The sequence below is a fragment of the Onychomys torridus genome, chromosome 13, assembly GCF_903995425.1.
Source record: "Onychomys torridus chromosome 13, mOncTor1.1, whole genome shotgun sequence".
In the NCBI taxonomy this organism is placed as follows: domain Eukaryota; kingdom Metazoa; phylum Chordata; class Mammalia; order Rodentia; family Cricetidae; genus Onychomys; species Onychomys torridus.
Window position 1 is genome coordinate 71,747,872 of NC_050455.1, and position 12,204 is coordinate 71,760,075.

Here is a 12,204-nt window from a genome sequence, read left to right on the forward strand (position 1 = left end):
ATAAGCATTGAGTATGTAATTCCTATACAATTGTTAGTTGATATAACACATATTTTAAGATGAGGTCACTATTTGCTTAGTGTTTTGTTAACATTTATTGTTTGTTTTCTGGGTCACAAGCTTGAGTGAAGTCAACACCAACTATGAGTCAGTTTAGGGAATCCAAGAAATCAGCCTGAGAGGATCCACAGAGATGTGTGGGTGATGCAAAACCACCCTGGGACATGCATGCTGGGGATGTTGCTTCTAACCTGAAGATTAGGGCACTTTTGCCCTTCTCACAGTGCCATTTCAAGACAAGGAAATGTCTCTCTTACAAGCCCTGGGTTAGCTTGGGATGCCAGATTGGGTAGCACCTTGCTTCTTCTTTTGTGATAGAGGACAGTAGGTCAGCTGTTTGGTCACCTCCAAGGCAAGGCTGGCCTTGAGGTGAGGTTTGAATATACATGATGAGATGCAAATGTGTGGTCTGAGGGTGACCACTGGAACCATCCTCATTAGCCCCTAGTCAGTCTGTGAGGTGAGGTTCCCAGGGTAGAACGGAAGGGAACTGGGAGAAACAAGGGCTGATGGGTAGTAGGGGTTAGGACAGATGAAAGGCTGAGGTCCCAATGAGGAACATCACAGTCAAATACAGGAAGCCAAGGGGCAGAGACCACAAAAAGCCAGGGCATGGGGCAGCATAGAAAGAGCAGAAGGCCCCCTGCATTGTCCTCACTGTGGAGTGAATGGGGTATTGGGGTACAGCTCACCCCTCTGTGCTGCACAGCTACAGAGATGGAGTCCAACATGTTTCAAAGGGCAGGTGCTCTTAGCTTTATGCCAAGTATGACTCGAATCATGTGACCCCCCTCACAGGAAAATAGTTTCAAGGTCTCTCACACCCAGCAAAGATAATTCTATTACAGAAATGCCACTTTCCACGAAGGAGACATGAAGTATTTATGTGTGAGAAAACAAGTTCCCAAGAACTGGCAGGGAAGACAGACCAAGAGGGACAGGGATCCCTGCCCAGTGAGTATCGCTGTCTTCACACACCAGCCATGAGCAAAGCCACTGGACACCAAGCCCGAAGACCTGAGTTTGATTCCCAGTGCCATCATGATGGAAGGGGAAAACTGACTGCTGCAAACTGTCCTTTGACCGGTATGTGAGGAGTGATTCACAGCTGCAGGCACACACACACACACACACACACACACACACACACACACACGCACACGCATGCACACGCACATGCACACACACACACACACACACATGCACACATTCACATGCACACAGGGGTACACAAGTAAATAAACAACTGTTTTAAAACATAAGGGAAAAGACCCTCTTGTACTCTGAGTAGTTTACTTTTAGGCCACTTTGTCTATATTTCATACAGGCAGATTTCACTTTGAAGTCTCTTCATTTCTCTCTGTGACTATTATTGGTGAAATTATTAAGGCCACTCCACGTAGTTAAAAGGGAGGTTTATTTTGTGGGGTAACTTACAAATGAAGGGGGAGGTTGCAGGGTCTGGCAAAGGTATAGCGCAGTCCAGTGGTGTTCTCTGGAGAACTCTGCTCGGTCTACCTCCAGCGTCCAGGGTCCCGGAACCGAGAGAGAGACCTCCTCTCGATCCTTGGTCTTCCACTTCCTCCTCTGCCCTGCCTTGTGGGCATGACCATTACCGAAGCCTCAATGGGGGTTAGAACTTCCAGGCCAATGCTGGGATGGCTATCCACTACAGACTATTAGAATTTCTTTAAATGTTTCCTCCCACCCTGGCTAGCCACGACTTCTGTTGGATTGCATCTTGCCTCGTATGTCTTCCGTTTTGTGTTTCTCTTCCCAGTATCAGTTTACACAGAACCAAAGTCAGACAGGAAGTAATCTATCTGAGCAGAGTGTCTAAGAGGACGTCTTCTAGATAAAGCCTGGTGGTTTGGATTCCACCTCCATGTCTCTCTCAGTTTGGGTTTCTTCAGGCCTTACAGCAAAGCTGATAATAATAGTATTTATGGGATTTTGTAAAGCATAATCAGCAAATGTATCCAATTAGGTCCTCTCCAGTCTCCAGCTCTGATGGTCACATGTCAGAGAACCATGCACCTAAGATAATAGTGCTGGAAGAGTCTGCCGTAGTGGGAGAAATGGTTAGGAGCATCTTTTATACTGAATAAGGATGACAGATTGGTGAGGAAGAACGGTATTAATTTTTGAATGAGAGCATATTGCCCATGTAACTGTTTTCTTACCTGTAGGATGTTTGTATAGGTTTATTATATTTTTATTGGTGTGTATGTGTGTGTTAGTGTGTGTTCTATGTATATGTGAATGTGGATATCCTCAGAAGCCAAAAGATGTTAGATCTCTGGGGACTGGTGTCACAGGTGATTGTGAGCTGCCCATCATAGGTCTGAGAACTGAAACGGGTCCCCTAAACTCTGTTTAGTGAAACAAGGGTTGAATATGGTCTAGAGTTTTTAGTATACATGATGGGGCTTTCAACAGCCTCTACAAACCACCACACTGGGCAGGACAGCAAGAGGAGATGTAGAAGATGTGTGCAGAGGGCTTGGCCATGGAAGGCAAGGCTCTACATGGCCTGGCACTGGACATCTGCTGGAGGAGCTCACAGCTCACCACGGGGAAAGGATTCCACACTCTGCCTCAGGACAAGAACAGCATCAGAGAATTCCTCACTGCAGATTCCACTCAGAACAAGTGTCTCACACTGGCCCCAGAGACAGGCAGTCAGTCTTGAGCACTGCATGTTAGGGAGGCTGCGGTGGGTGCTGGGTGAACATGGGGACTTTGTGCTTCCCACACACAGAAATTCTTCTGCAGACAACTGCTAAGGAAAACCCATTCCCCTCTATAATGAAAAAAATGTTTCTGTAATATAGATACAAATTCTTTGTAATAAAAACAATGAAATTTAAATGTCCTTAATCAGAAATTATAACTAACCAGAAAATTATATTTCATATAAATGAAAATCACAACAAAATGTTATTCAATGATTTAAAAAATATAAAGGAAGCGGGCTGTGGGGGTATGCACCTTTAATCCCTGCACTCAGGAGGCAGAGGAAAGTGGATCTTTAAATTCAAGGCCAGCCTGATCTACATTGGGAGTTACAGGCCAGCCAGGGCTATTTTGTGGGACTCTGTCTCAAAATATAAAATTACAAAATAAAATGAAGGAAAAATCTACAGATGGCAACATTAGACATGAGGATAACAAGAAGGGAAATTGAGCATGTTAGAAAAAGACTTAGAAAGGAAGTTCACCTCTGTAATTTCCCCTCAGCTTAGTGGGTTTGGAACTGATCCAGCATCCACAGAACATATTTGCTGCAAAAAGTGAAAATGAATTATATTTATTTACACACATGTGTGTATATGCAAGTGTACAAATATGTGATATATGTGCATTTATGTGTATATGCATGTTTAAATGTGTCTCTATAGGTACATATGTGCATATACATATTTATAGATATACATGCCTATGTGTATTCATATGCATGAACATGTCTCTCTAGGTAGATGAGCATATGCCTATGTATAAATATATGTGCATCTATTATATGTGTCTTTGCCTGTTTCCCATCAAACCACTGTTGGCAATATGGTGGTGGATCTTTTTATGTATATGATTTCAGGGCCCATCACTTGCTATTGGATAACCCGTAGGGTGGCTCTTCCCTGCGAAGACTCTTTCTCCTATTCTTCTCTTTCTTTAGTTGCCTGTAGGTCTTTGTCTAGGTTTGAGGCCTTTGTGGAGCCTGCCCTTCAATGTCTATTGGTGTTGTGCTCGTTCAGTCCATGTTGATTAGACTTCATAGCTGTAGCTTCTTGAACACAACTTGGAGATACAATCCCATAGCTGACTTCCTGTTCCTCTGGCTCTTGCAATCTTTCTACCTTCTTTCCCCTGATGCTCCCTGAGTCTTAGATGGAAGAACTGTGTTGTAGATGTTATCAGTAGGGACTGGGTACTGGGTGATCACCTGTTCTCTGTGTTTGGATCAGTTGTAACTTCCTGTAATGGTCTCCGCCTGTCATAAAGAGATATTTCTTTGATGAGGAGTCACATCTGTATTTATCTGTGGGTATAAGGATAAATATTTAGAATGTAGTTAGGAATCATGCTGGTTTAGTAAAGTGGTGTGTTGCAGAATATTTGTCAAATTGTGTAAAGATGTGTTGCTGTTTTACCTCTCCTGCCTAAGACATCTGATTGGTCTAATAAAAAGCTAAATGGCCAATAGCAAGGGGGAGAGGTATATGCAGAACTTCCAGGCAGGGAGAGAAAATAGGAGGAGGAACTGAGGCTTGAGGGAGGAAGGAAGAAGGAAAAAGGAGACAACAGGGAGACTCCAGGGGCCAGACAGACACAGAGGAAGCAGAAAAGTAGGACACACAGAATGAAAGAAAGGTAAGAAGCCTCAAGGCAAAATATAGATGGATAGAAACAGGTTAAATTAAGTTAAAAGAGCTAGTGGGACAAACCTAAGCTAAGGTGGAGCATTCATGATTAATAAGTCTCCATGTCTTTATTTGGGAAGCTGATCGGCAGCTCAAATAAAATTTCATCTACAGTGATGGCTGTAGGTTCGTCTCTAAGATTCGTGCTTTCACTAACACTATGTAGTTGGCTAGGTTTCTAGTACCAGGCATGATTTGCCTCTTGTTGAGCAATCTTTAAGTGAAAGATTTTGGTTACCACCAAGGTATGCCTGTCACTTTCATACCCTTTGGATTATCGCGCTATGCTGGTCTTTGTGGTAGTTGATAGGCACCATATTCGCAGATCATAGATCTACAATGGCTTTCCTCAATGGCTTTCTTCCATTGATCACTGGCATGGCACCTTCTGGTACCATGAAAACTAGTCCTTGGGGATGAGGCTTTCAGGTTAGAACCAGCTCGTGTCTTCTGAGTCTTATGTCCTAAGTGTATGGCATCCTCAGCAATAGATTTTCCAATTTGATGGAGAACAGGTTTTTAAAGTATGTCCTTATGATTCTCTGGGTTTCCTAGGTGCCTGTTGATATTTTCCTGTGGCAGTTTGAATGTAACTGGCCCCCATAATCTCATAGGGAGTGGCACTATTAGGAGGTGTGGCTTTGTTGAAGTGGGCATGGCCTTATTGGAGGAAGTGTGTCACTGTGGGGCAGGCTTTGAGGTGTCCAATGCTCAGGATACAGCCTAGTGTCTCATTTGACTTCCTGTTGCCTGCAAGATGTAGGACACTGTCTCTCTGGCACGATGCCTGCCTGCATGCTGCCATGCTCCCCACCATGATGGCAATGGACTGAACCTCTGAAACTATAAGTGAGCCACCTCAATTAAATGTTTTCCTTATAAGGGCTGCCGTGGTCATGGTGTCTCTTCACAGCAATAGAAAACCTGACTAAGACAGTTCCACTTTCTGTTTCTAATTTTACTGACTTAGACCTTTCATCTCCAATCTTTTAGCTTAATTTGTCTAGGAGTTCATCAATCTGAATGGTTTTTCTTAAAGAACCAACTCTTCATTTTATTAATTTTTTGTATGTTTCTTTTTCTTGTTTCTGTTTTATTGGTTTCTGTCTGGAGTTTGATTATTTCTTGCTATCTATTCCTTTTGATGTATTGTTTTTTGTTTTTGTTTTGTTTTGTTTTGTTGTTGTTGTTGTTCTAGAGCTTTCAGGAGCTATTAAGTTGCTGATATGGGATCTCTCTGATTTTCTTATGTAGGTACTTAGTGCTATGAATTTGCCTCTTTGAATCCCCTCCATTGTGGGAAGTAGGTTTAGTTCTGTTGTGTTTTCATTTTCTTTCAATTAAAATGTCTTAATTTGTTTCTTAATTTCTGCTGACCCATTTTTTTCATTCAGTAGTATATTGTTCAGTTTCCATGAGTTTTAAACTCTCTGCTGTTTCTTTGGGTGTTGATACACAGCTTTTTGTTTGTTTTGTTTTGTTTTTGAGACAGGGTTTCTCTGTGTAATTTGGGTGCCTGTCCTGGATCTCGCTCTGTACACAAGGCTGGCCTTGAACTCACAGAGATCCGCTTGGCTTTGCCTCCCAAGTGCTGGGATTAAAGGCATGTGACAGCGCCACCTGGCAATACATAGCTTTAATGTATTAGGGTCAGAGAGGATTCAGGGTGTTACTTTCTTGTGTCTGTGAAGACTTGCTTTGTGTTCAAGTATGTGGTCAGTTTTATAGAAAGTTCCTTGAGCTGCTGAAAAGAAGTTTTATTCTTTTGTACTTGGGTGAAATGTTCTGTAAACGTATGCTAGGTCCTTTTGATTTATAACATCATTTAGCTCCAGCATTTCTCTGTTAAATTTTTTGCCTGAGCGAATTTTCTATTGTTGAGAGTGAGGTATTGAAGTAGCCCACTATTACTGTGTGTGGGTGAGTATGTGATTTTAGCTGTAGTAGTGTTTGTCTCATGAACTCGGGCGCCCTCATGTTTGGTGACTAGATATTTAAAATTGTAATATCTTCTTGGTAGATTTTTCCTTTGATTAGTATGTAGTATCTTTCCCCATATCTTCTGATTAGTGTTGGTTTGAAAACTATTTAGTCAGATATTAAAATGGCTACACCAGCTTGCTTTTTGGATCTGTTTTGGACTATCTTTTTCTATCATTTTACTATGTGGGGATATCTATCCTTGAGGTTAAGGAGTGTTGGGGTTTTTTGTTTGTTTGTTTTGTTTTTGGATGCAGCAAAAAGATGGATTATGTTTTCAAATCCAATCTGTTAGTCTGTGTCTTTTTTATTGGTATATTGAGACCACTGATGTTGTGAGATATTAATGAGCATTGTTTGTTCATTCCTGTTCTTTTGTCCTTGTGGTGTGGGTATAGTAGTCTGGGCCAGCACCTATGGTCTCTTCTGGTTAGAGTCTCCATCGAGAAGCCAGATGTTGTTCTATTGGGTCTGCCTTTATGTGTTACTCGCTCTTTTCCCTGGCAGCTTTCTAATAGCCTTTTGTGGTGTTGTTCTGTGAGTTTAGTGTTCTGACTATTATGTGTAGTAGGGAATTTCATTTCTGCTCTAATCTGTTTGGTGTTTCGTATGCTTTCTTACACCTTGACAGGCACCTCCTCCTTTAGGCTAGGGGAAATTTCTTCTATGATTTACTTGAAAATATTTTCTGTGCCTTTGACCTAGGTTTCTTCTCCTTCCTCTATTCCTGTTATTTATAGGTTTGATCTTTTCTTAGTCTCTCGGATTTATTGGGTGTTTGTTGCCTGGAGTTTTAAAAATTTAACATTTCCTTTGACTGAAGTATCCAATTCTTCTCCTTTGCCTTTGATGCCAGAGAGTCTGTCGTCCATGTTTTGTACTCTGTTGGTGAGGCTTACCTCTGAGGATTTTGTTTGACTTTCTAAAGTTTTCTTTCCAGTTTTATCTCAGCTTGGGTTTTCTTTAGTGATTATATTTCTGCTTTCATGTTTTGGGCATTTTTCATCATTTCATTCCACTGTTTGCATTTTCACAGACTTCATTAAGGGATGTATTCATATCCTCTTTAAGGCCCTTTAACAAATCCGTAACAGCTGTTTTGAAGTCCTTGTCTTGTGGTCCAGCTGTAGTGCATTTCTCAGGACCTACTGTAGTTGGGTTACTGGGTTCTGTGGAGACATGATATCTTGTGTATTAATGATTATGTCCTTGAAGTGGTACTTTGTCATCTGGGCTTGGGAGGACTGTGGTTCTAGGTTCTAGGTGTGGTTCTATATTCTGGTCCTGTCCTTGTTGAGTGGCTGTTCTGTCCCTTGGTTTCTGTTGCCCACTCTGGATATTAAGGAGAGTGTGGTGGCTGTGGGTTGCCTATAGAAAATGCTTCTGAGTCCTTTGCCAGGTATGTTCTCTGGGGGTCCCAGGTAGAATGTGTTTCCAGGTATTGGGGGCTTACAGGAAGGAATAGGAATGGGCTAGAGAGGTAAACTGATGTAGCTAGAGTTTTTCTGCCTGGCCCACAGTCAGGACAAATCTCTCTCACCTGCCAGTCCCACAGTCGCTCAGACCCAACCAAGTAAACACACAGAGACTTACATTGTTTACAAACTGTATGGCCATGGCAGGCTTCTTGTTATCTAGTTCTTCTATCTTAAATTAACCCATTTCTATTAATCTATAAGTTGCCACGTGGCTTGTGGCTTACTGGTATCTTTACATATTGCTTGTCATGGTAGTGGCTGGCAGTGTCTCTCTGCCTCAGCCTTCCACTTCCCAGAATTCTCTTCTCTCCTTGTCCCGCCTATACTTTCTGCCTGGCTACTGGCCAGTCAGTGTTTTATTTATTAACCAATCAGAGCAATACATTTAACATACAGAACATCCCACAGCAAACTGAGATGGTCCTCAGGAAGCAGGAAAGCTGGGTCCACCACATGTTGTGATAGAGTCCTAAAGGAATGGAGGCAGAAAGGGGAAATAGGCCTCTGTGGGTGCCACTGATTGGGTGCTAAGAACTGAACTCTGTCCAAGCATGTCAGAGCTGGCGATGGCATTCTGGCAAACAGAGCATGAACACTAATCTTATAAAGCATGTCATGCTGGCTACCACACTATCGAGAGCCACAAAGCACACGTTTTCTGTGCAACTAACCTCCTGTAGGAAGATCTTCCTGTATTTCTCTACAATTTTTGTTACATGGTATGTACTTAGTGTGTGTGTGTGTGTGTGTGTGTGTGTGTGTGTGTGTGTGTGTACACATGTGCATGCCTGGGCATGTGTGTGTGCCACAATGTCTGTTTGGAAGTCAGAGGACAACCCGCAGGAGTTAGTTTTCCCATTCCACCTTGTGATTCCCGGGGATCGAACTCAGATCTTCATGTTTGGTGACAATCACCACTATCTGCTGAGCCATCTCACCACCTCTTCATGCATTTTCTTCTGTTCTGGAATCAATTTGCCTCTTCTTTGCCTCCATGGAACAGTGATGTATTGATTGTTACACACTCAGTGAAGATCTTGGAAATTTCTACCTCTGTGACATGAAGGTTCTGTGGTGATAACACATGTGTAAAATTAATATATTACAAACCACATTGAGTAATCTCTCAAGGGTTGAGACAAATCTCATAAAGAAGCAGATGTTAAAAAGAAGGCTTGGCTGTAGATATTTAAGTCAGCCTCTGTTCAAACTCTGCATACCTAACAGAAATGACCCACTATCTATTCACAATGCCCTCTGTCACATTCTGAGAAAACCAGTGAGACACTCTTTAGAAGGCACTAACATCACATCCAGCTTTCCCATCCAGACAGATCCTGCACATTGAGTCTGTCTGATACTGTCCTTGCATCCTCTCCAAACCCCTGCATCTAGTCCAGGTACTATACCCAGTACCTTCACAAAATCTGCCCATCCCTGCTTATGCTGCTACAAACCTCCAGGCTCCAACCAGGTCCCATAGCCTGCCCCCCCATGCCAAATCCTCCCTCCCAGACAGCCATATCCTGCAAAGCCATCACCAGGGTTTAGTCAGGTGACTCTATGTGACCCACCCATCCACACTGCCTCCTCAGCCTTCATATATACCCTAGACTCCAACTTTCACCTCAGGATTTTTCCTGCCTGTTTCCCTGTTATTCTCCTGACCCAGGCATCTATAAAGTGCTGCTAAGAAAACTCACACACACCGCTGGTTGCTGGAGTGTGCAATTTCACAGCTCCTGGGTAAATATCTGGGGGTGGAATCAGTAATAATGCACAACTTTCCTTCACTTTTGAAGAAACAATCATACCGTTTTCCAGTGTGGATTCAGTCCCAGCATGTCATATGTGAGCCCCACTTCTTTAGATCTCTGTTGATGACTGTGTCACATGACTTCTACTTTGTAGCCCTTAAGAGGGTGTAAATGATTTTATGTTGTGATTTTAGTTTGCATCTCTTGATGCAACACTTAATCTGTGATTTGTGCATCCTTTTTTTTTTTTTTTTTTTGTGATGTCTCGGTAGAAATCTGTTGCCCATTCGCTAGTGGGCTGTCAGTCTGTGTATTATTGGGGACTGAGAGCTTTTGCTTGTGTAGTCTCACCACAAATGTCTTTCTTATCTCACATGCATTTTTCATACACTTCCCTTTAGTCTCTTCCTTTTTGCACCCCCACACTAAAGCAACGGCATCACAGAAAGGAAAAGCGTTGAGTTTTTCTCATGAGGTTCCATGTATGCATCCTCATGTTTCTGACAGCATGCATCTTCACCAAGCTCAACTGGTCTTCTCACCTGTGCAAACTGACAAACACTCTCTGAGAACCTGCTGAGACTCCAGGTCTCCCCGCATTTGTTTGCAATTCTGACTGTCTTTTGCCCCCTGAACACCATCTTGTCTCCTCAAGTCAGGGCATTTCAGGCTTTTTGTTTGTTTGGTTTTGGTTTTGGTTTTGGTTTTTTTTTTTTTTTTTTTTTTGGTTTCTACTCTGTATCATGTTCTAGAAAGTTTCTAGGCAGGAAGCCAGAGCTGCGCCAGAGATCAGTCCCCAGGCTTCCCTGTCTCTCAGGAAACCGCGCAGAGATAGACAGTTACAACCGATGTCTGTTTTCTTTAGAGCTACTTTAAAGGTGTTTTCTACTCTCTAATTTAATTTTCTTTTTCATTATTTCAGGTGAGAAGATAAATTCAGTCTCTGTAACTTTATTGTAGCCTAAAGTGGAACTGATATCAAGGAGAGCATGCTGGCTGAGAGCTGAATGGCAGGAGAAGGGCATAACAGTCCGTGGTGGTCAAGGGGAAGGCTGCTAGAAGGCTTGACCACACAAAGGAGCCTTGAGCTGCAATTCAGAAGCAGACCAAAGGACTCCGGGTACGGGATCCTAGTGGGGAGGCTAGAGGAGCTGGGGGAGGTGCTTAGGGTAAGAGAGCACACATTTCCTGATTGTTGTGTTAAAGAGTTAGAACTCGCTTAGATCTTAGATGCGATGTACCCATCAGTGCACACCCCAATGTTAACACGTTCATGGTGGCAGGTAGGCTGCTGGTCTGCTGGTCCCCATGTGAAATGCAAGGGGCATGACTCTTGCTCTCTAGCCATACTTGACCCTGACCTTGTTCCTGGTGCTGTAGGCCCAAAGGCTCCATCGAGGCCCTTTGACATACTTCCTAGATGCTTAGGCTCTCTCACCCTGCCTCCGTGTATTGCTCCTCCTTCCCTGATAACAAAAGCTTCTCTAGTACACAGGCATTACTGAACACAGGGAATCCAGGCTATAACAAAACATAGGCCATGCTCACCCCCACACACCCAGAGACACACCATACACAGTGATGGATTGGACACACAAATATACACCAAGAGTCCAGGCTATAACAAAACATCCTCCACACATACTGGATACACACTATACACAGTGATGGGGTAGACACACAGATTCACATAAATACACACTGATGGGGAAAATTTAGCCTTAGAGAGGGTAGACCAAACTAATCTAGGAAATTTTTGTTTATCCTCTCCAGAGGAACACTTCAATGGAGAAGCATAAATGCTGTGGTGATTGGAAGGTCCTCATGTGGACAGGTCTGCTTTCCTTCCAAGGACTTTCTATAGCTCCACTAGACTAATTGGAGCATTTGGAAATTTAGAAAGGACTGAAAAATATTTATAACCATAGGAATTATTATTATTGTTATTCTAATGCTTGCTTTCTATTACCTCTCCTGGGGAGAAAATTGGTAGGTACTTGGTATGTGGAGCAGAAAGGAACGTACCCTGACAAGGTGTTTTTGTGAGTTTGTTTTCTTTGGTGTGCAATCATGAGGACTGCTCCTTAATGGTCTCCTGATGGGTGATGAGATCTCCAGGCTGTAATTGTGCCGTTACTGCCTGGGAGATTTTACCCTTGTCAATTTTGCCCCTTAGTTATATTTTACTAATAAAAATGTCGATACACGACACTTGCTCTGTTGTCTTTCTTTTCTATCCCAAGCTTGCATCTCATCATTGTTCAAAACTGTCTGCTGGAGCTTTGAGACTTGTAGGCTGAGCTCTGTTTCAGGTTGTAATAGTGGCCAGTAAGGCAGGTCCTGCTGATTAGCGATTTCCCAGGACCGACTGCAAGTCCAAGACAACGGAGATTTCATATTTTCCCTACAACATAAAAACCACATCCAAATGCCCATCATCCTAGACATCACAAAGTACACAGTCCATCGTAAACTCAAGAACTCATAAGTGTAACATCACCTGCAGTG

General features: G+C 42.8%; 1 long non-coding RNA gene across 1 annotated transcript; it reads left to right on the top strand.

Annotated features, from left to right (window-relative positions):
• The first annotated feature begins 798 nt into the window (after window positions 1–798).
• LOC118594786 lies at window positions 799–11,860 on the top strand. Its single transcript, XR_004946412.1, has 3 exons — window positions 799–1,146; window positions 10,619–10,816; window positions 11,470–11,860. It is a non-coding gene; the product is annotated as an uncharacterized LOC118594786 (long non-coding RNA).
• The last annotated feature ends 344 nt before the right edge of the window (window positions 11,861–12,204 follow it).